This window comes from Octopus bimaculoides, chromosome 21 (assembly GCF_046866305.1).
Source record: "Octopus bimaculoides isolate indiv1 chromosome 21, ASM4686630v1, whole genome shotgun sequence".
NCBI lineage: Eukaryota > Metazoa > Mollusca > Cephalopoda > Octopoda > Octopodidae > Octopus > Octopus bimaculoides.
The window spans coordinates 30,090,170-30,114,612 of record NC_142948.1 but is presented as its reverse complement, the minus strand read 5'-3'; the positions used below and the strand labels follow the sequence as shown (position 1 = coordinate 30,114,612).

The 24,443-nt window shown below is 33.5% G+C and overlaps 1 long non-coding RNA gene across 1 annotated transcript in view; it reads right to left on the bottom strand.

Annotated features, from left to right (window-relative positions):
• Positions 1-278: 278 nt before the first annotated feature.
• LOC128250469 (uncharacterized) overlaps positions 279-24,443 on the bottom strand; it is an 88,393-nt gene continuing 64,228 nt past the window's right edge. Inside the window, exon 3 of the long non-coding RNA XR_008266484.2 lies at positions 279-1,039. This is a non-coding gene — a long non-coding RNA (uncharacterized LOC128250469). The remainder of the gene's footprint in view (positions 1,040-24,443) is intronic.

Genomic DNA, 24,443 nt, shown 5'->3' with positions numbered 1-24,443 from the left:
CTGGCCCAGCTTTCCCTTAAGCATATTCTATTTTTAGTGGAGTAAACGCCCTTTACTTTGCTTTTACTCTCCCTTAGATTTCGGCATCCGTGCCTCGGAGCATATTAACTTTAAGCCCTAAGTAGACGTCCTTCTTTACCTCCCCGATTTCACCGTTGGCAGTTTCCATCTGTCCTTGTGTAACAATTTTGGTCCGGCTCAGTTATCTGTAACTGATCTATGATTTCGCAGTAAGGCACTACATCATCTGCGTATATATATATATATATATATATATATATATATATATACAGATACAGGGTGCGTAAGGTATTTGAGGACAGGACATACCATTTTTTGGTCAGTGCTGCACTTTTTGCTACCTCTGTATAAGCTTTGTGTTAGAAAATAGTAATAGCAGACCCTCAGCTTACTCAAGAAATGAAGAGGCATTCTGTTATTGTGCTTATAAAGGCTGAACATAGTGATTTAGAAATATCTCGAGTTTTAAAAGTTACCAGATCATTCGTCTACAAAGTTTGTAAAGAGCTAGATACTAAAGATGGAAACGTATCACCAGTATCAAAGCATAAAAAAGCATTCTAAACGTCCGGAAATCATCAGAACACCTGAGTTTATCCAGAAGGTTCATCAGACCATTGATTACAATCCCGAAAAGTCCTTGGGGTCGATTGCAATGTATTTCCATGTCTGAGAAATATTGTCCACGAAGACATCAGATATAAGCCTTTTATGATAAGAAAAGGTAAGATTGTCAGAAGAGCAAAAGAAAATCACTACATCAGGTCTAAAAGGCTCTTAAACAAACTCAAAAATCCAGCAGAACAAGATTTGATTTGGCTTTTCTCAAACGAGAAAAACTTCGACAAGATCAAAAAGTTAACAGAAGAAATGACAGATGGTTATGTGCAGACCTTTCTGAAGTTCCAAGTGTTATGCATACAAAATTTCAGTTCTCCTGCGTGGCTCCATGGGCAAGTGTCTTCTACTAAAGCATCGGGACGACCAAAGCCTTGTGATTGGAATTGGTAGACGGAATCTGAAAGAAACCGGTTGTACGTATGTATATATATATATATATATTTATATATGCATGTGTGTGTCTATGTTTGTACCCTCCCAACATCGCTTAACAACTGACGCTGGTGTGTTTACGTCCCCGTGACTTAGTGGTTCGGCAAAAGAGACCGATAAAATAAGTACAAGGCTCACAAAGAATAAGTCCCGGGGTCGATTTGCTCGACTAAAGGCGGTGCTCCAGCACGGCCGTAGTCAAATAACTGAAACAAGTAAAAGTGTATATATCTATATATGTATATACATATATATAGTTATACATACATATATATATGTATTGATATATATACATTTATATATACATACTTATATACATGGATATACACACACCCTTACGTTTATATATTAGTACATACAGAGATGCACACTTATATATATATATGTATATATACATATATATATATATATATATATATATATCGTGTGTACGTGCATGAGCCTGAGTGTGTATGGCTCTGTTTATGTGGGAAATCGTAGCTTTTATTGGACAGTTATGTGAGAAGTTAGTGTTCGTTTTTAAGAGAAAACTTTTCACTGCCGCACCCGTGCTATGACAACAAAGAATAAAGCGCAAAAATAAAGCCACCAACAAGTCAAAAGGCGCTAGCACCACCACTACAGGGAGAAACAGCATAGAGGACAGCTTATAGTTAGAGTTGAGGTAGATTCGTTTTATAGTTCAAAATAAACCATTCAGTATATATATATATATGTATATATATATATATATATATATATATATATATATATATATATATATATATACACACACACATATAAATATTCTCTCTATTTCCTTTCCCGAGCGTCTAGTAACATAATCTGTAACACGTCCTCACGTTGTTTTTGTTGTTGTTTTCTTGTCTTTTTCCTTTTTGAACTTATATATGTATATATATATATATATATATATATATATATATATATATATACACACACATATATATATATATACACGTATAAATATTTATGCATGTATATATATATATATACATGTATGTATGTATGTATGTATTTATACATATATATATGTATATATATATATATATATATATATATATATATATCCACACACATATATATATATATACATATAGATATATATATACATAGACACACAGACACACACACACACACACACGTATATATATATATATATATATATACACGCATAAAGAACCAGTTGGTTTTCATCATTTCGTTTCTTTTATTATTAGTAATATCATTTAATCATTTTTACTACTATTACTATTATTATTACGACTATTATCATTGCTATTATTAGTATTAGTATTATTATCATAAATTATTATTATTATTATTATTATTATTATTATTATTATTATTATTGTGAATATTATCATTATTATTATTTTTATAGTTATGATATGAATAAAAAAATACTATTGCTATTACTATTATTACGGTCCTTTCTTTGTTGTTGTACTTGTTATTGGTATTAACTGCAAATCCACCCATATTAATAATACGATCGAATTGAAAAAAAAAAAAAATATTTATGATTTTTTTTTCTGTGACAATTCATTGATTATACTCGTTAGTGTGTAGCAACAAACTTTTTTTTTTCACAACAGAAGAGACTAAAGGCAATTAAGGTACAATACAATAATATTTTTATGATTTTTGTATTTTTTTTTTCACGAGGAAACACTACTGTCCTGTCAATACATATCTGGGAAGGTAATTTTATACACACACACACACATATATATATATATATATATATATATATATATATATAAAATATAAAATAACAAAGCATTACTATTAAAATGTGCGAAGAATAACAGAAAAAAAAAATGAAAAGCAAAAATATCTCATATACTTTTCCGCTGTCCACCCGTTTCATTCTCGTCTGCTTTCTTTTCTTTTGTCTAATAATTGGTAGGAGATGACGACAGAATAAAAGGCGACAATTTCAAAGGACAAACAATGGAGCCCAGTTTTAAAAACAGCGGCCGTCTCATCAATATTTTGCCGGTGACAACGTGCCTATAAATGTTTATGTGTGATTACGTAGTAAATTAATTGACGACATCTTTCGTACTAAACGTTAGAGGTGTTGGGCTCTGCTCTTTGTGCATAAACATTTTAGTAGGAAACAGAAAATATAAAAAATAATAAAAAAAAATGTTTGCATTTTTTTTTCTTTATACTCATCTCATTTTTTTGCCATCCATATTTTTTATCTTCATTATTTTCTCTGCCTATTTTCCCTTTATATACATAAATAAATGAATAAATGCAGGCTCACACCACACACACACAGAGAAACATTAATATGCATGCATATATATATATATATATAAATATATATATACACACAGATATATATTTATGCATATATCTACACGCATACATAGATCTGTCTGTCTATCTATCTATCTATATATATATATTTAAGCATTCATTCAAAGAGTAACAGCAACACTCAAACACAAGCACAAACACTCGAGGACAAACACACACATAAACTCGCTCTCCCCCTCTCTATCTCTCTCTCTCTCTCTCTCTCTCTCTCTCTCTCACACACACCGACACAAACGCAACAACACAACATGGCAGCGATAGAATAACTTAGAGGTCGTCCTGCATACTGAATAAAAATTAAATACCATAAAACAGATGCCATGCAGTGGGTTGAAAATTCATGATTAACTGAGATTATTCATGCAATTAGGCGTCAGAAACTTTCCTTTTACAAAGTCTTAGTACAACTGATTCCAGAAAAAATCTATTATTCTATTTTATATATAGTATTTGCAAGTGGAGAGAGCTTTCGTCACTAGCTTGTTGTTGTCTCACACTGAGGAAGGTTAACATTCAGAAACCTCGGTCTGTGAGTTTCACGTAAGACTAGAGATAGATGGGAGCGTATAGCAAATGCTATACGAACACAAACTGTTTGTCGATAGCCAGCTGGAAAAGATGCCTTCCTGAGGCTAAAACAACAGTAATCTCGTACTTTATAGGACTGCCACATTGTGTTGGCATATAAACATTTCCATTCCTTCCTTCCTTCCTTCCTTCCTTCCTTCCTTCCTATCTCGACGTGCTAAGCCAGCCATTCCCTTTCCTATTTCACTTTAACTCTTTTCAATTTTTACTCTTCCCCTCTTATTTCTTCTCCACGTTGGCATTTGTTGTATTTCCGTTTTCTCTTGTCTTTTTCTTTTTATTTCCTAATACATTTACAAATGATACTAACACTACAGACAATTGGTATCCACCCGGCTACAGAGTCCCAACACCTAATTAGTTGTTATAACAATACAATACGATGTCTTTCCAACACAGTCATGTCTGCAATATAAAATATTTGAAAGACAAAGTATTACCAACTCACATTCATGCATAATACGCAGATAAAAACATACATGCATACGTACATGACATGCATATATATATATATATATATATATATATATATATACTTATAGATACATACTTATATATGTATACCAGATCTACAAGCCAAACTCTAAAATGTATATATATATAGACACGCACGTCCGCACACACACACGCGCACATACACTCACACACATGCAAATATGTATGTATGCGTGCATTTAGGTGTGAGGAGATAAAATACCTGATATATATTACGTAAATCAAGCTACCGGCGATACTACATAATCCAAGCTATATGACGACATATAAAGCAGTTATTGATATCTCTGGACGGTGGATATGTTATAGACTCTAAAGAAGAGGAAAGAGGAAGATGTGAATGGATCGCATAGAGGGTCGCTTATACCCAAAGCACTAATATACACGGTTATATACAGAGAAGTGTATATATACATATAAATATATATATATATGTATATATACATATAAATATATATACGTATATATATATATATATATATATATATATATATATATATATCTGCATTATCTATCTATCCTCTCTCTCCTTCTCTCTCTGTCTCTATACATACATAAATACATACATACCTCCCCCAAAGATTTGCTATCCTTGTGTCAAAATTTGAAACCATTATATAAAGCAGTTTTGATACGACTTGAGCAAAACGAACTTTTTCAATTAATAATAGTAATATATATATATACATATATATATATATATATATATATATATATACGTGTGTGTCTCTTTGTATGTGTCGGTGTGTACGTATGTATGTGGACGTGTGTGTGTGTGATGTGCGTACACATGTATATATATATGTATGTCTATATGTATAATATATATATATATATATATATATATAGATACATACATATAATAATATAAATGATATACATACACATATAGGCATATCTGCCGGTGTGTTTTTGTATGAGTAAGTGTGAATATCTATTAATTGTTTTGTAGGCGTATGTATCTTTATTTGTGGCAAATATTTCTTTGACTTTGTGATTGTATCATATGCCCATGAACACTACACTGTAGTTGGAGGGAAATGTAATTTCCCCTGCGTAAATTGGAGGCGGCATATGTGGGCAAAAGTTGTATGTTAGGCGATAGCATCAATGTTATTTAGTCTCCGGTCGGAAAGAAATTCGAAGATACAAAGCAGGAAGTGTATAAATAATATATCATATTATATACATTAAGAATTATTCGCAAGAACAAACATCTGACGTGGAAAAATAAAATAAAAATAAAAATCTATGTTTAGTAAAAGGAAAAAAAGAGAACGATCATATCCTTAAGGAAAACAGATATCAGATATATGTAAGTATATAGATATAGATATTTCAACACCTAAATAAGTGAACAACCATGGACTTTATTTATATATTTATATAAGTAATGTATGTATGTGTGTAAGTATTTTTGTAGGTAGGTAAGTATATACACACACATATTCGTATATGAATAGTTATATATATATATATATATATATATATATATATATATATATATATATATATATATATATATATATATATATATATAGGCGCAGGAGTGGCTGTGTGGTAGGTAGCTTGCTTACCGACCACATGGTTCTGGTTCAGTCCCACTGCGTGGCACCTTGGGCAAGTGTCTTCTACTATAGCCTCGGGCCGACCAAAGCCTTGTGAGTCGATTTGGTAGACGGAAACTGAAAGAAGTCCATCGTATATATGTATAGATATATATATATATATATATATATATATATATATATATATATATATGTGTGTATGTGTGTTTGTGTGTGTGTTTGTCCTCCCACCATCGCTTGACAACCGATGCTGGTGTGTTTACGTCCCCGTAACTTAGCGGTTCGGCAAAAGAGACCAATAGAATAAGTACTAGGCTTACAAAGAATAAGTCCTGGGGTCGATTTGTTCGACTAAAGGCGGTGCTCCAGCATGGCCGCAGTCAAATGACTGAAACAAGTAAAAGAGTAAAAGAGTAAAAGAGTATAGGTTTCTGCGTGTATTTTGCAAAATTAGCCATAAGTTTTTTTTATGAATTTACGCAGATCGTTTATATCGGAGATAGTGGAAGAGTGTACTTTTCTTTATAGAAATGTACTTCTTTATATAAATTCCATCACAATCGACTTATTTTGAAAATCGTTCAATTTAACTCTTCGATCGTATTTCATAGAATTGAGGAGTGAACGTTTGTTTCTACATCTTCTTAGCAGCTTTCTCCAGGCAGAACAGAAAACGGGGAGCCACTGACCAGGTCAATTTACCGATTGCCTGTCTTGTTTTCAAAGGTGTCTATAGTTATGTAGATTGAGACCGAATGTAGATGGTTTTCGGATTCTTTTTCAGAAATTTCTCCTTATGACTTTTTGGTTGCAATGAAAACATTAAGAAATGTTACTGTACTCGTTCATAAAAAGTAATGTATACTTATATATACGTACATCTTATCTGACTCGCCACTAAATTCGATAAAAGACATATAATGAAAGCAAGAATCTTAAATCAAAAATGTGACCCAATATGTTCAATAAGAAACTAAGTTGCTATTCAACTCTTTCCAAAAAAGCCAATCAGATTTTTGAGCCGATAAATGAGATATATGTGCAAGTAGAAAACATATGATCGTCAATCTTCTACCTGTGTATTTTAAGCTCATAAAACAATATATCCCTGAAACTTTCAAAATAGTTCACGACCAGGCAAAACTGCCTTCGATCCGCAATTTAAACATACGAATATTAAGAACGCCTATATCCACACATACTGAATGCCCTTTAACTAATGTTTACTCAGTATCATAAATATAGAATAAAACTCAGCGTTGATGAAATGTACGTTGTTTGATAAAACGTAATACACATTATAGAAATTACAGATAGAAGTTGAGCCTCTAATTTGAGTGAAAGGAAATGTAGATGCGCTACTATTAAAGGGTTTAATTTTAACGACACATCAACTATAGTTCTTCGTCAAGGAAGTCCGTTTTGTATGAATCATCTTGCCCTTGAGACTGGGATGCTATTATAACATAGTCTGTTAATCACATAAATACTAGTATTGGGAAAATCGTTGTAGAATTAGAATAACTCCTACATATGATGAACAATGCTGAAGAATACTTTCGCATATCCATGGATAGTATTCATGGAGCAGAGATAGCGTCCTCTCGTTGATCCGCACATTTTAGTAAGATACAGATAAGCATTAGACGCTCCCGTAGGATTATACAAGGACAATTGGCTAATACACAATAGAAATGGATATAACATGTATAAGCAAGAACTTAAATTAAATATGAAATTAAGCCTCTGGATAATTATACAAACCTCCATATTGATAGTTATCTCGAAATCCAAATAAAACGATCCATGCTATACACAAAGGCTCCTTCACCTACGACAAGACATTGGTTACGCTATTTGCTACACTACTCGACATACACTTAGTCTATGTCTATTGCGTTTCATAGCTCACCATATACTATTATAAAATACTACACAATAATAGCTTCAAAGAAATATTGTTGAATTGAGTTAAATACAACTAGAAATAAAAGACGTCAAATTTCAGCGAGAATATTGCCACAAATATAACTGGACAATTCTTAAATCCCCACAAACCCATCCAACCTATTGATATCCAAATATCTTCAAAAGTAAATCTGTGACAAAATTTGAAATTAATATTATGCTACAGGGCGGCGACCTGCCAAGCAAAAATACCTAGCAGATTTTAGTCCGTCTTCAAGTTCTGAGTTCAAATTCCGCCGTGGTCGATTTTGTCTTTTAACCTTGCGAATCGATAAAATAATAACCAGACGAGCAGTGGTGCCGATGTAATCGGCTTAACCCTTCTTCACACATGCAGGACATGAGCCAAAATTTTGAACCAATATGATATAATGCTATCCATAGCGAATAATAACATATTTGCTGCTAGAAAATAATGTTTATCGATTTAGGCACAAATTCTGTAATTCTTTAAGTGCTACCTCATATATGAGAGAATTTATCATACACACGTAGTAAAATGGGCAAGCTTCAGAGTCGTGACAATTGCATCAGAAGGTGGAATCTTGGTGAGATTTACGAGTGACAATTTTATCCATATTGAGACAGCAGCTGTATATTTTTTATCAGCCATTAAAAATCGTCCTGTAATTATATTTCGATGGGAAATGCTTATCTAAAAGAGACAACAATTACTTGCCTACGTTGGTTGTAACATATAAAGAGAAAAGGGAGCGAAGCATTTATCATTTTATTTTCGTATATTATCAAAGGGGAGTGAACCATATTATTGTCGTATGTCTATAGTTATGTACGTAAGTATACATCTGAACGCTTGTGCACGAGTTTATATACACATACAAACACACACACACACACACACACACACACACACACACACACACACACACACACACAGAGAAATATATACATATATAGATGCATGCATGTATATATGTATATGTAATCACGATTTATTACCGTTAAGAATAACAATTTAACTCTCAATTACTGATGCAGCATATTGATTAATTTCACATAATAAGCGTAAGTAATTCGATATAATAAGCAATCATTAATTCCTAACAATAATAATGTTTATTTTTAATTAGTTACACATCTTTCGTATCGCTTCTGTATAAAGCAAAGGTTTTAAGCAACAATGAGTATTGATCAGATTCAATAGGGACAAATCCCTTGATGAGAATCGAAACCGGAACCCGCTTTCTTAAAATGCGCACGTACAAGCGCGATGACTAAAGCCATCTGATGGCCTTTCACTATGCAGGCAACTAATAATTAATGCTGATTATTATGCTCGCCTAAACATTAATGAAGGAAATAAAGACGACAAAACAGCGCTTATCAATGAGAAGGCCAAGAGAATTAAGCTATTGCATTATCAACATTAATTGACTTCTCTTATCGCTTGTGCATTTACCACTATCTGTCGAAATTCGTTAGGAAATACGAATACAAATAGGGCGGTGTGGTGTACCGTATTGCATGGTGGTGTGTAATGATGTAAGTTGTCATGTCGTAGTGGTGCTGTGGTTGTAGTGACGCGGTAACGTAGAAAGGAAGACGAAAACTAATGTAAGAAATTATGGAGGTTATGTTGTTTCATTTTATAAATTCATAGCCCGGAAATATTCTTTTTCAAACACGGTAGTTCTCACTTTCACTTTCGTTTTCACTCTCACCCTCTCTCTTCTCTCAGCACAGACACACGTAGAAGCGTACAACATGAATACTCATACACGTATTAATATATACACACATACAAACATGCATATATACACATACGAATGTGTGTATGTATATGGGTGCGTAATTAATGAATTTGTACACACACAGAGACTCATATACCAAATATATATATATGTGCGTGTGTGTGTGTTTATGTATATATGTACATATGTACATTAATATATATATATATACTTGAATGTGTGTGTTCATATGTATATATATATATATGTTTGTGTGTATGAATCTATGTATATATATATATATATATATATATATATATATATACACAGACAGGCACACACCCACACATATATATATGCACATGTATATGTGCGTGTGCGTTAATTTTATACCGTGATCTTCATACCGAATAAAAGAATAACATCAACATACTACCAAAACCATTACAACAACAATAATAATGACCTCGATTGAAAAGATGGAATGAGAAGAAAATTAGGAAAATTAAACACGTGCAGAGCAGCGACAGTCAGATACGCTTGTGTGTATGAGCGAAGCATGCATTTGTATATGTTCATGCAAACATACATGGCATATACACACACACATCTAGGTGTGTGTGTATGTGTACGCATGTATACCAGTATGCATATATATATATTCAAAGATATGTATGTGTGTATATATATATATATATATATATATATATATATATATATGCATACATATATACACACACAAACACGCACATAAATACGTGAAAATATTTATACTACGCCCCCTCATGTATATAGATATTTATATGCCTAAATATAAATATATAGGTTCATACAGCTATATACACACATACATACAAATATATAAATATATAGGTTCATACAGCTATATACACACATACATACATATATATATATATATACATATATATATATATATATATATATATATATATATATATGTATGTGTATGTAGGTACACATCCATATGTTCATATCTCTCTCTCTCCCGCTCTCTCTCTCCCTCTCTCTCTCTCTCTATATATAAATACTTATAAATATATATACATACACACATATATATAATTTTACGTAAATATAAATATGCATTTATATTAATACATATTTAGGCATATATGCATATATTTATATATATATATATACATATATATATACATATACATATATACATATATACATACATATATACATACATATATACATATATATATATATATATATATATATATATATTAATAGTTATCGCCAAGCCAACATGGCAGTCCCAAAATTAGGACGAAAGCTGCCGTGAATATATATATATGTATGTATGTATGTATGTGTATACCTGTGCTTTTGTCTCTGCGTATGATTGCAAGCAATAATTCTGAATATATACACAGCTGCAAGCCCATACAGGCACGAATATGTAGTTATTTGCATATGTCTCTCTATGAGTGTGTGACCGTGTGTTTCTGCATATCTATGCACGTTTATGTGTGTGTGTTCATGTTCGTATATGTATGTGTGAATGATTTTATATGTAATTAAGGAAGCATATGAGCATCTCGTTCAAACACACACTCGCTTCTTCTTTTGTATCCTTTTATTTCTCTTCTATCTTTCGTTCGCTCTCCGTATATCCTGAGACTGTGTAGATTAATACATGTTTGTGTAACTATGGAAAGCAAACGTTTTTAATTAAGTATTAAATGAAGAATTAAAATTCAGAGAGTAAATGAAAAGTCTAATTGAAAGAGACTGGGAATCCAGCAATAATATCAGTGGAATCTGCATTAGTAAATATTAATTGGCTATTTGTAATACAACGAAACAAGGTTATTGCGGTCCATTGTTATAAGCAGCCGGTAATTAACAACTTGCTTAAAGCATATGACACAATGCCACCAATGCCGCAGTAATGGTAGCCAGTGAACCAGCCAGCCAGTGGGCCAGCCAGCTAGCCAGCCAGTGAACCAGCCAGCCAGTGAGCCATTGAGACAGTGAACCAGCCAGCCAGTGAGCCATTGAGACAGTGAGCCAGTGAGCCAGCCAGTCCGTGAGGCAGCTAGTTAGCAAGTAATCCTAGAGACAGAGAGAGATAAAGAAAAAAAGAAAGAAAAAAAAGGAAAGCGAGACAGAGAAAGAGAGAGAGAGAGGGGGAGAGAGAGAGAGAGAGAGGGAATGATTGGGGAACAGAAAGAAAGATATTGCATGCGAGAGGTAGAGAAATGAGAGTGATGGGAGGGGGATATCTAATTTGGGCTATGTGAATCTTTACAGTAACGAAAGCATGTTATAGTAATGATGATGATGACGACGATGACGATGGCAACGACGATGATGACGACGATGATGATGTTGATGATGACGATGACAATAATAATAATAATAATAATAATAATAATAATGATAATAATAATTTTTCGATAATTGCAGTGATAATTATTTTCATCTCTTTATTAGACACAAGGGCGACAGATGATGAAGGTCGTCACAAATTACAAATACAATAAAGCTTTACATCGAATCGATTTCTAAAATATTCAACTGCCATAGAATACAATACGATACAAAAGAAGTGAAAGACAGTATCCTTATGAAAGGACAAGTTTCTGGTGAAACTGAGGAAGCCTCACAAATTAAGGTTTACCATAAGCAAGTACCTTGTGACAGGTGTGTTATCTGCCCCACGGGTCAGAGCATAGATGTATTTATCCATTATATTTTCCCTATTCCCATCAATATTTCAACTAATTTACTGAAGGATGCGCATCATACCACTTTCATATGCTGCCTTCCCAAGTGGATTATATAAATATGACGAGGGATGGGCGAGTTTCTTTAGTTTTTTTTTACCATACAATCTCATTTGTAATTAGCACAAGATAGTCGCTTACCCTTTCTGCGAAAGGAAGCTGGTGAAATATTTTTCCTTGTGGATTCAACTAACAGCTGTATATGTCCATGTTCTTCATGTCCTTCATGCGGTAAGTGCCCCACTAACTTTTACCTGTTGCCAATTACAGGAGACTGACTTCGGTCGTGAGAAATGTTACGTTGCTCTGCTCTCATCTTGAAAATATCCAGCTGTATGCTGCCTGCATAGTTTATATTCTAACGACAATAAAGACAGTAGCACTCTGAAAGAAGACATTTCTGAAGGTTATCCATGTTCCGCGAGCTGAAAGTCGTTTACTTGACTTCTGCTAAAAGAGCGTCGCCAATGTCGTACAACTCTAAGTCTCGTTAGAATGCTAGTGCTGACACATTGCCGGCCACAATTACCGAACAGTATAGATTAGTGAATACCTTACGATATATTTTAGCTGCTAGAATAATATTCTTGGTAATTGCGCAACGGCTGAGTGTATCTCCGACGAAAAGGGAAACTATGAGATAACACCATCCGAACGACGGCGACATCTGCTCACAAACCAGGACTTTTTGCACAATCTATTGATTCAGTACATACATATATGCTATCAGACAATACATACCGAGTTCCCTTCACAATGGTGAGGAATTCAATGTACCTACTGACCTGAAGAACGTATTCCTTACATAAAAAGATAACATATAATAAATATTTTGTTGAAAGACATCACTGGTTATATTTTAAGTGAACCAAGACAGAACTGCATTACCTGAATAAAACACCGAGGAGGCTACTCACAAGTAGTCAGAGATTGACAGATAAAGAGATGAACAAATAGACAGACTGACAGACAAATAGATAGATAAATAGATATGCAAACAGATAGATAGAAAAGATAAATAGATAGACGGACAGACAAACAGAACAGATAAATAGATAGACAGACAGACAAACAGAAAAGATAAATAGATAGACAGACAGACAAACAGAAAAGATAAATAGATAGACAGACAGACAAACAGAAAATATAAATAGATAGACAGACAGACAAACAGAAAAGATAAATAGATAGACAGACAGACAAACAGAAAAGATAAATAGATAGACAGACAGACAAACAGAAAAGATAAATAGATAGACAGACAGACAAACAGAAAAGATAAATAGATAGACAGACAGACAAACAGAAAAGATAAATAGATGGACAGATAGACAAACAGAAAAGACAAATAGATAGACAGACAGACAGACAAATAGATAGATAGATAGATAGATAGATAGATAGATTAGATAGACGACAAGAAAAGAGATAGCTTAGTATTAATATAATACAGGCAGTATTAAATGTTAACTACGAATAATTATGTAATGAAACAGATAGCTAGCTAAATGAGTAGATAGGTATTTAAATTAGTGTTAACATATTCACTATTGACTGTATTAAATAGCTAACTTGAAATAAGTAATGTGATGAAAAACAACGTTGATTAATGGCTAATAATCTATTCTTGTTTTCCATGTTTAACTTTTTCTAAAAGCTTTTTAATCCTTCCTGAATTAAATAAATTAACGCCAACGTAGCAAGTGTATTCTCTTAGTGAAATTTGTCAAACATTTGTAAGATAGCGTGGACGACTTCTATGAGTAACCTATATTTTCACGTGTGCGTCGTGAGAAGGATTTCCATTGCCAGTGGAACGACATTCAAACTCATAAGTAAAAAAAAAATTAAAAAAACCTTCTTTTGTGTGTAAAGGCTCTGGTTATAAATATTCATGAGTTTGACACTAAATAACTTCGTCTTTATTTTAATTAGCTTGTTATGCCATACATTTCTAAACAGTAACGCGAACAATAACGTGAAAAGAAACGCTGTTAATTACAGGTTTTCAAACAGTCCGTTGCTGGTTCACGTTAAGCTGATATACAAATTTATATTATTAATCTTAGAGTCAGATGTGAAATTTAAACCTTATATACATTAATTATTATTTCCTGAAATTAGAAATTAGATACTAGGTGGTTTTCTTTCGTGAAGATGAAGTAGAGGTAGGTATTCAGTTTACAAACTTATGTGCAATTTTGGGGTGTTGTATTGCAGAAATCAATAAGGCCATTGACGTCATAGTAATTCAGAAGTGTCTAGCATGGCGATTGACAAGTTATATCGTTGATCCTACAGCAACACTTATACGCTAGTTAGACCAGCAAATTCCCCTTAAATCACAAAAGTTTATGTGTTAATGTTTTAAAAAAAGAAAGTACAAGTGCACATTAATGAATATAGCTTTAGATAAACAAAACTCTTCCCTAGTCAATGCTGAATCCCTTTTGATCAAAATCTTGCTCGATTTAACCTGACAAACGGCAGAAACTACAGCACAAACATTACGTCAAGCAACATAAAACGAGATAATTCCCATTCTCAATAAAACTTCTACCTATTAATCGCACTAAGACAACGAGAAAAACCTTAAATGGTCACTAGAAAAGCTACCAGCAACACTCAAATGATCCTCAAATCATCTATTGTTCTCATAAAACAAAAATGGCAGGTCAATCATCGTTGGTACGATATAACCAAATCTGTGCACAAAACACAATTGGAATACATTTTGGTCATAACTCGGTTTGATCAAAGCTGGCTAGAAGCAATAAATATATAATTAAATAAATAAATGAATGAATCGATAAAAATTCTAAAAACATAAGCAAGAAGACTGCTTTCAATACCACTACCACCATCACCAGCGCCAGCGCCACCAACGCTATTACTGTATATATCCATTATTATTAATGTACGTGTGTTGTAACAAAAATACGTACGATAGTTACACAAGAGACTAATACAGAAATGAACTTATTTTTGTCCATATGAGCCCTACTCAGCAGAAGGCTTAGCAATAGGCAGAAAGCTGGATTTGTGATTTCTTACTGTAGCTTCTTTTCCAGTCGTATATCTGCGAATTGAAAAGGTTTCCCATGCAAGAATCCGAAATCAAGTAGGAATATGACCTTAAATGAAAAGGAATGCTGCTGAAAGATGTCTTTATCAACTGGAGTAGAATCCCATAGTGATGTAAGAAGAAACCGCTGATTCACTTAAATCAACAACTTCATCGCAGACACTGACCTGGAATGTTTCAGATCGACAAGTATATGTATGTATGTATGTATGTATCTATGCATGTATAGATGTTTGTATCATAGACAGAGAGATGGATTCACAAGAATAGACAGAGATGGAGATAGACCAAAACTTTGCAAGCAAATGTTGATGGGTTTGTAAGAAAGGCAGATACTGAGAGATAGCTAGGCAATCATAAAGATAATGAAGAATGACTAGATATGCAGTGAGATAACTAATCAGTAAGAAAGCCAGAATGACTCTTGAAATTATAGGAAGTTAGTAAGTATTAAGACAGAAAGACAAAGAAACAGAGAGACAACATGTTATCATATGCTGGTCGTTTCTGTTTCTGTAACGAAGATAAGTCATCTCAGCTAGATTTGAAATGAAAATATAACAAGAAAATATATTAGAAAAAAAAAAAAGAAGCAAACAATGATATTTCATTATTTTTTCAATATTACAATCACTAAAAATAACAACAGTGACACGAACGAAACAACGCCAACAATAATAGCCATAATAAACGTCAATAACAAAACACACAAAACCAAAAACAACGAACAGAAAAAACAGCAACAATAAACGAAATAATAACAACAATTGTAAATTGATAAAAAAAATAAAATAAGAAACAATGCAACTGAACACAAAATATAAATAATTACAGAGACAAAAACTAGAGAGAAGGAAAGATATATGTTAAAATAAATATATATATAAGGAAAAGAAAAATTCAGAGGCCACCCAAACACATATTCCATGTCATCCTTACTGTTAACTTAATATATTCTATTTGTCTTTTACTACTTGCTATTTTTTTTTACGATTTTCTATTTGTTTCCGTTTTATAGTCATCATTATATATTTTTTAAAATTCAAATTAGGCAATTGAATCAGGAAGCAAAGACTACTTTCAAGGCATCAGAGGTTCCATAAATTTTACAGCGGTCTCTCATACACACTTCAGTTTCTTTTGTATTTCTTCTCTTTTTAGCGATCCTCAGTTTCTCTCTCTCTCTCTTTCGCTTTCTCTTTTCTTCTCTCACGTTCAACATAATTTCTTCAAAATCATTATCTGTAATTCGCTTTCATGCCTTGAATTCTTTCTTCCTAAGACTCATACGTTGTTTATGGTTTATTTATCTATTTATGTATTCCTTATTATTATTATCATTATTTTTTGTCCAGTTTCGCATCGCTGCCATGGCGTATGCATTTGTGTCAATAGCATTTTTATTTAAAGACTTTATCTGCATTTAATTCGCTTTTATTTTCGACTTGTATATCATCATCATCGTCATCATCATTTATTATTATTATTATTATTATTATTATTATTATTATCATTGCGTATTCTTTCGTATATTTTATATGTGTGCCTGTCTTTATAGAAATATAAATTTTTATTCCCTTTTTGGAATATTGTCTAAATGGCGATGTTTTATTATAATTGCTCCAAAGTATTTTTTCTTCTCTACTTTTGGATATATTTATTTTTCATGCATATTATATATTCTGATAAATTTAATGAAAATATATATATACATATACATTTATATATATATATATATATATATATATATATACACGCTCCCTTACACACATAAACAATATATGTGTATATGTATATGCACACACACACACACACACACACATATATATGTATATATATATATATATATATATATATATATATATATATATCTCCACTAATATATGCGTGTGTATGTTAACGTACACGCATACATAAACATGAATAGCAAACTGTATATGTTTATCTCTTTCAATCAAATAACTACAATTTTCATCATTTCACTCTATGCAAATTCAAAACGATAACAATGTCTTGTTTTATAGAAAAAGAAAAAAAAAAGAAGAGGAAGACAAAAAGAAAGAACTCGCTGATATTATTCCAATTTCTCTCTCCTTTTTTTTTCTATTCGTATTTTCGTTTACATTTTTCACTCGTTCACTTTATCTCGTTGCCGCTCGAAATCTTTCTTTCTCGGTCACTCTCTTTCCCTCTCTTTCTCTCTCACTCTCTCTTCCATTCCTTATTTATTTCCCCTGGTGTATTATCATCTCTTTATCCCCATACTCTATTATTTTTCATTAACTACAAATCTTCTTCGCCCTCACACATTTTTTCTTTTAAAATGAAAATTACGCTCTTTCGCCCTTCATTCTGTTGTTTTTCCGCACATTACCCTCTTCCTACCTTCTTCCTTTTTCTCTCTCCCTGTCTCGGTTTCTCTCTTTCTCTCCTTCACTCTTACGCTGTTCATTCCCATTATATCCTTATTTTTCTCCTTATAGCGTATTGTTTGCCCTCTATCTCGCTCCATTCACATATTACATGCATATACACACGCACGCGCAACCCCACATATATAAGTGTATATATATATATATATATATATATATAAACACACATTCACGTGTGTATGCATATTCGTATATACTCAGAAACACGCACACATACACAGAGCCAAACACGCAGGTATTTTTGGTGTTCCTCTATCGTATCATCATTGCTTCCAATTCATGACCAACATTAAAGAAATAACTACTCGGTGAGAAAATACTCACAATTCAAATAAATTTCGTTATGCAGACAAGCAAATTCGTTGTAATGCAGGCATTGGCAGTTGTTTTGAGTAGAAAGGAAAATTAGAATTTAAAAAAAAAATAAGGAAAAGATAACAAAAAAACATGATTAATACAGTTCTTTTAAAACTGTGTAAAGATGGTAAAATTCTTCTCTGCAACAAAGCGAAGAATCAGATTAGTGCTGAAGAAATTCACTTCGGAAGAATTACACTGGTACGTTGGAGAAATGTCTTCCATCGTACAGTCGGTTTAAGCAATATGTTTCGAATGAAATTTAGTAGGGTAAATACGAGCGAAAATATGATGACAGACTCTTCCATCGAAGACGACGGCGTATGAGGGTTCAGTTTTTTGCTGAGTGACCTACTCTTTTACTTGTTTCAGTCATTTGACTGCGGCCATGCTGGAGCACCGCATTTAGTCGAGCAAGTCGACCTCAGGACTTATTCTTTGTAAGCCTAGTACTTATTCTATCGGTCTCTTTTTGCCGAACCGCTAAGTTACGGGGACGTAAACACACCAGCATCAGTTGCCACGCAATGTTGGGGCGGGGGACAACAGACCCACGATCACACACACACACACACACATATATACCAAATCCACTCACAAGACATTGGTCGGCCCGATGCTATAGTAGAAGACACTTGCCCAAGGTGCCAAGCAGTGGGACTGAACCCGGAACCATGTGGTTCGTAAGCAAGCTTCTTACCACACAGCTTTGTACAGTTTTTCAAATATTTTCCCAACAATGTCTAACTCCAGCAAAAAAACTCAACTGTAACAGAAAGCTCCACTTCTGTGCGCGAGTTTGTGTAAGTCCTCGTTTCCCTGCTCACTAACGAGAAAGCAAAAAAACTAACCATCATGTTATCGTGTGATATATGAGCGAAGATTATCAAATATGACATTTTTTCAGTCGTTCTTATGATTTCTTGTTTGGAGCTAAACTAGCTTCTGTACAACAACAGCAATAGTCTTGTGTCTCATTTTCTCGTCAAACACAATTTTCGTCACATTCACGTTTTATTTACCACAAATATACCGCAAACGACAAGGAAACACACACACATGCACTCGCCCTCAATACAGGCAATGATACAGCCAAAGGAAGATACACACACACATATACACACACACTCATCTTGTCTCCATTTAACAAGGATGTTCACGACTATCACCTTTGATCAACGTACTTTTCAAGCAGAGAAAGCCGAGTTGGGACGATAAACAAAAACCACAAATATTTTTGTAGTATTGCCCCCCCCCCCCTCCAACACACATATACCCATACACACTCACACTCATTCATACATTTCACTAACCTCCCCAGTCCCCACACCACAAGGGTCCCGTTTCAGAATCTAACCATTTCAATGGCCTCCTTCACTTCCAGATTCCATCCGTCTTTCTCCATTGCAGAGAAATTCCAAGAGAATTTATACATTATTCATCTGTCTTAATTCATTCCAAAATAAGTTTTTTTTTATTTGTTTTTGTTTTTATTTTATTGTTTGTCTGTTTAATTCATTTGCATCTTTCCTTCTGAGTATTTCTTTTCATTACTCCGAACAATTTTTGTATTTATTTTGCTGTTGTTGTTGTTGTTATCGCTGATAATGTTCTAATTTTTATCGATGCATTCTTCTCGTTGTCGTTGCTGTCGCTATAGCTTTCATCCATGTTATAGATACTACTCATACCGCTGTTTCTCTTGTGATAGTTACTATTGTTACTGTTGCTGCTCTACTTGCTGTGGTCTTTATTCGTCTTGTTGCTGTTGTGGCTGTTTCTCCTCTCTCTGTCCTTCATTTCCTCATGTATTTTATATCCTCGTTACTGGTTCTTTTTGATATTTTAACTCATCATTCTGACGTTTATTACGCAGCCGTCATTTTACGTCCTTCCTCCTACACACATCCAACCCCTTATATGCGTACATCGACCGCAACCACACAGCGTAACCAGTCATACTACACCATCCACAAATCACCATTAACCACCTAACAATACCCTTCTTACTATAACAAACCACCCCTCCATATTAAACCACCTGCCAAAGAATCCCATCTCGACTACACCGTTATTTATACTGCACAGTTTTCTATACTAGACCACCATTAACTCAACACTACAGCCCATACTACTCTACTACCCATATGCCATCATCTAGACTCCAGCATACGAGGGGGTGCTGAAAAGATCCCAGTTTTGTGTAAAAGAAAATAATAGAGGATCAGTAAATTATGATTTTATTCAACACATTCCCCTCTCAGATACACACATTTATTGTAGTGGTCCTGTAAAAGAACTCGGAAGGTTAGGCCACTTACCAGCCCTTTCACGATATCCTTAAAGCTAGGAACTTTTCATCATCGCCTCGCCATCACATCGCCTTCAACGACGAATCATCCTTTTATTTTGCCCATTTCCGTTCGTTATTATATTCTGCAATTCTTACCTTATACTTTTTTGTATCATATATATATATATATATATATATATATATATATATATATATATATGAGTTCAAACAAGAAAAACAACAAAAAACAGCAACGCGAGGACGTGATACAGATAGTATTACTGGACGTGTGTATACATGCATATATATTTACATTTATACATATATGCATGTGTGTATATATATATATACTTACACAGAGGGTGAGAGAGAGGGAGACATATACACAAAAACATACATACACACACACACGCACATATGCACAGCCACATACGCACACCAGACATACATTAAATATTAGATGTGGCCTCTTAAATTTGTTTTAAAAAACATCTCTTCTACTCTCAAGTGTTTTTTATAGAGATCTAACTTGTGTTTTTCTACCACCAGTCACTTCCATCCCCACATGCAGCATTCATTCCTTGCACTCATCTTTACCGAACAGTCAAGTAACCGATTCTTTGTGATTCAATCAGATTCCTCTTCGCAGAATTCTTGCAGATACTTAACAATATGACAAAAGGCATGTTTGTTGGAATCAGAGGAATTCATGAATATATGAGTAAGTTAACATGTGCATAACTATATGTTGGTGACTGCATCGAATTTTTGGCATTCATATGCATACGAGACAATATGTGACATGTAAAACTTGTTCTTTTATTAAAAAAAAAAGAATAATATAACACAAGAGTAGAGAAAATAAACGAATTACAAGTCAGAAACACAGCTGTTTCGTAAACGTTGTAACAGAATCAACAAGGTAATTAGATAGGGTTTCGTGTATAAATGTTTTTCTAGGGGCGTTTGTGTACATGAACATGTATATAAACAAATGTACATACATGCATATATGTAAGTGTACATACATGCATGCAATTCCATCGAGTGAAAAACTATTTCATTATGCATTATCTGTTCAAATGTATGCTAATAATCTATTTCTAGTTTTAAATATTTTTTGCAATAACTACAATTCCGCCATGATTTCACGTCCGATTTCTAGCGAAGTGAAGGTTACTTGGTGTTATCAGATTCATATTTACCAAATACTTTGGGGGTTTATTTAAGAAATATTTGACCTAATAGTGAAAAATTAAAGTGTTATAGCGACAGTGGATTAACAATTATGCTCCACCAAATGTCTGGAAAGCAACATATATGATTGTGTGGTAAGAAGCTTGCTCCCCAACAACGTGGTTCAGGGTTCAGTGCCACTGTGTCGGACGTGTTTCTACAAGAGCCTCGGGCCAATCAAAGCCTTGTAAGTGCATTTGAATAGAAAACCGTCGTATGTGTGTACACACACACACACACACACACATATGTCTCTGTGCTTGTCCACCGGCCATCGCTTGACAACCAAGGGTGAAGTGTTTATGTCCCCCGGCAAAAATAGACAAATAGAATAAGTCCTAGGCTTACAAAGAATAAGTCCTGGGATCAATTTCTTTTAAGATGGTGTTATAGGATGGCCACTGTCAAATGCCTCAAAGGTAAGATAATAAAAGAATATATATATATATATATATATATATATATATATATATACATGTATATATGTACATATATATGTATATCCATATACATATATATTCACACAGATATACGAACACACACCCTTACACACACACACATATATGAGAAGTTTTAATGAAAATTTATTCTAAGTGGTGAAACTTAGTACAATATATATGAGTTCCTGTGGTTCCGGGTTCAGTTTCTATTTCCTGTTTAATTTTGCTTTCTTCTTTCAGGTTCTTGTTTAAATAATACTTTCTCCTATTCAGTCGACATTTCTCTCCATTCAGTGAATTCTTTACACATTTACCAGTCGAAAAAAAAAAACACTCACATTACCTCACTTTCTTCATGGAATTTTTAAATATTTTTTATCCATGTTTCATCCCGAGTCCCTTTGAATATGTTATTTATTTATTCTTACTAAGAAGGGATTATTATTATTATTATTATTATTATTATTTTCTACAATCGCGTATATTTTTTGCTTTGAAGAACTTTTTCTTCTTCTCTTTCTCCTCCTCCTTCTTTTCCACCTACTTTCTTCCCTATTGATTTTTTTTGTTTTTCTTCATTTCCTACTTTTCTTTTCTTCTTCTGGACGATTTTTTTTTTCTTTTTCCTCTCCTTTGCTATTGTTGTTCTTGTAGTTGTTGTTTTTCTTCTATTTCTTCTTCATCATCATCATCTTTTCTCTCCGCGATCGCTATCACAATCATCATCATCACCATAATCATTATCACCGTCATCGCCGCCACTACAACCGTCAACCGCAACCGCCCCCCCCTCCACACCGCCACCGCCACTTTCAACTCCACTCCCGCCACCAACATTACAATTTCTTCCAACTGTCTTATTTATTGCTTTATTTTTCGTCCCGGATACACCGCCGCCGCCGCCGCCGCCGCCGCCGCCGCCGCCGCCGCCGCCGCCACCACCACCACCACCACCACCACCACCACCACCACCACCACGACGACGACGACGACTATTGCTGTTGCTGTGTTTTATACTCCTTTTTATCCTTTTCTCTCTTTCTTATTTTAAGTCGTTTTATTTTCCTTCCTTACCTTAAATCCTTCTTTATTAGCTTTTCCCTTACAGAGTCTGTCATTACCCTTTCTCTAGACCCTTCTCCTTCCTCTAGACCCTTTTCCTTCCTCTCTCCTTTCCTCTTTCATTATTTATTTATTTATTCATTCATTTATTTATTTCAATTAGTTTCTTTCGTTCAATACAGTTTCCCGCTCCCGTTCATCCTTTTCTCTTTTCATTCTTTCTTTCTACCCTCTCTGTCTGTATGTTTGTCTGTCTGTCTCTGTGTCTTTCTTTCGTAGTTTCATCGCACCACTAAAATGTCCTATTTATCTCTGTAACATACACACAAACAGCATATACACATATAATAAAAAATGAAGCACAAAAGAGCAAAAATACACAGACACACACACACACAAATATTCATACACACACACAGGCACACACACACACAAATATTCATACACACACACAGGCACACAACGCAGCAACAACACATACATCCACACACACACATACATGTGTATATTTATACACACCCACACACATACATAAATGTATATAAATGTATATATATTTATATATATTTATATTTATATATATATAAATATAGATATATATTCTATATACCATATGTACATATATATAAATGCACACACATATACACACGTATATATGTTAATATATATATGGTTATAGACATAAAGGGGTATATACATACATACATATATATATATATATATATATATATATATATATATATATATATATATATATATATATATATATATAATTAGAAAATGGAGGATAATATGCTGAACCAAACTACTTGCAGACGGTGTATCCCGTTGAATTCATTAATTTAATTCATAGCAAAAGTGACAAAAGAGAAGAAGAAAAGTAAAAGAAAGAAAGAACCAAAGCACAGGTGTCCATGGCAGACTATGTTATTTTGCCAACATGGTTTACATATAGAAGTACAAAGTACATAAGGAATTAGAGGATGAACAGAAGTTTAATCTTACAGCTGTTACGGCCTAGTTTTGGCAGGCCCCATTCTATCCGAATATTCCTTTCCGGAGTG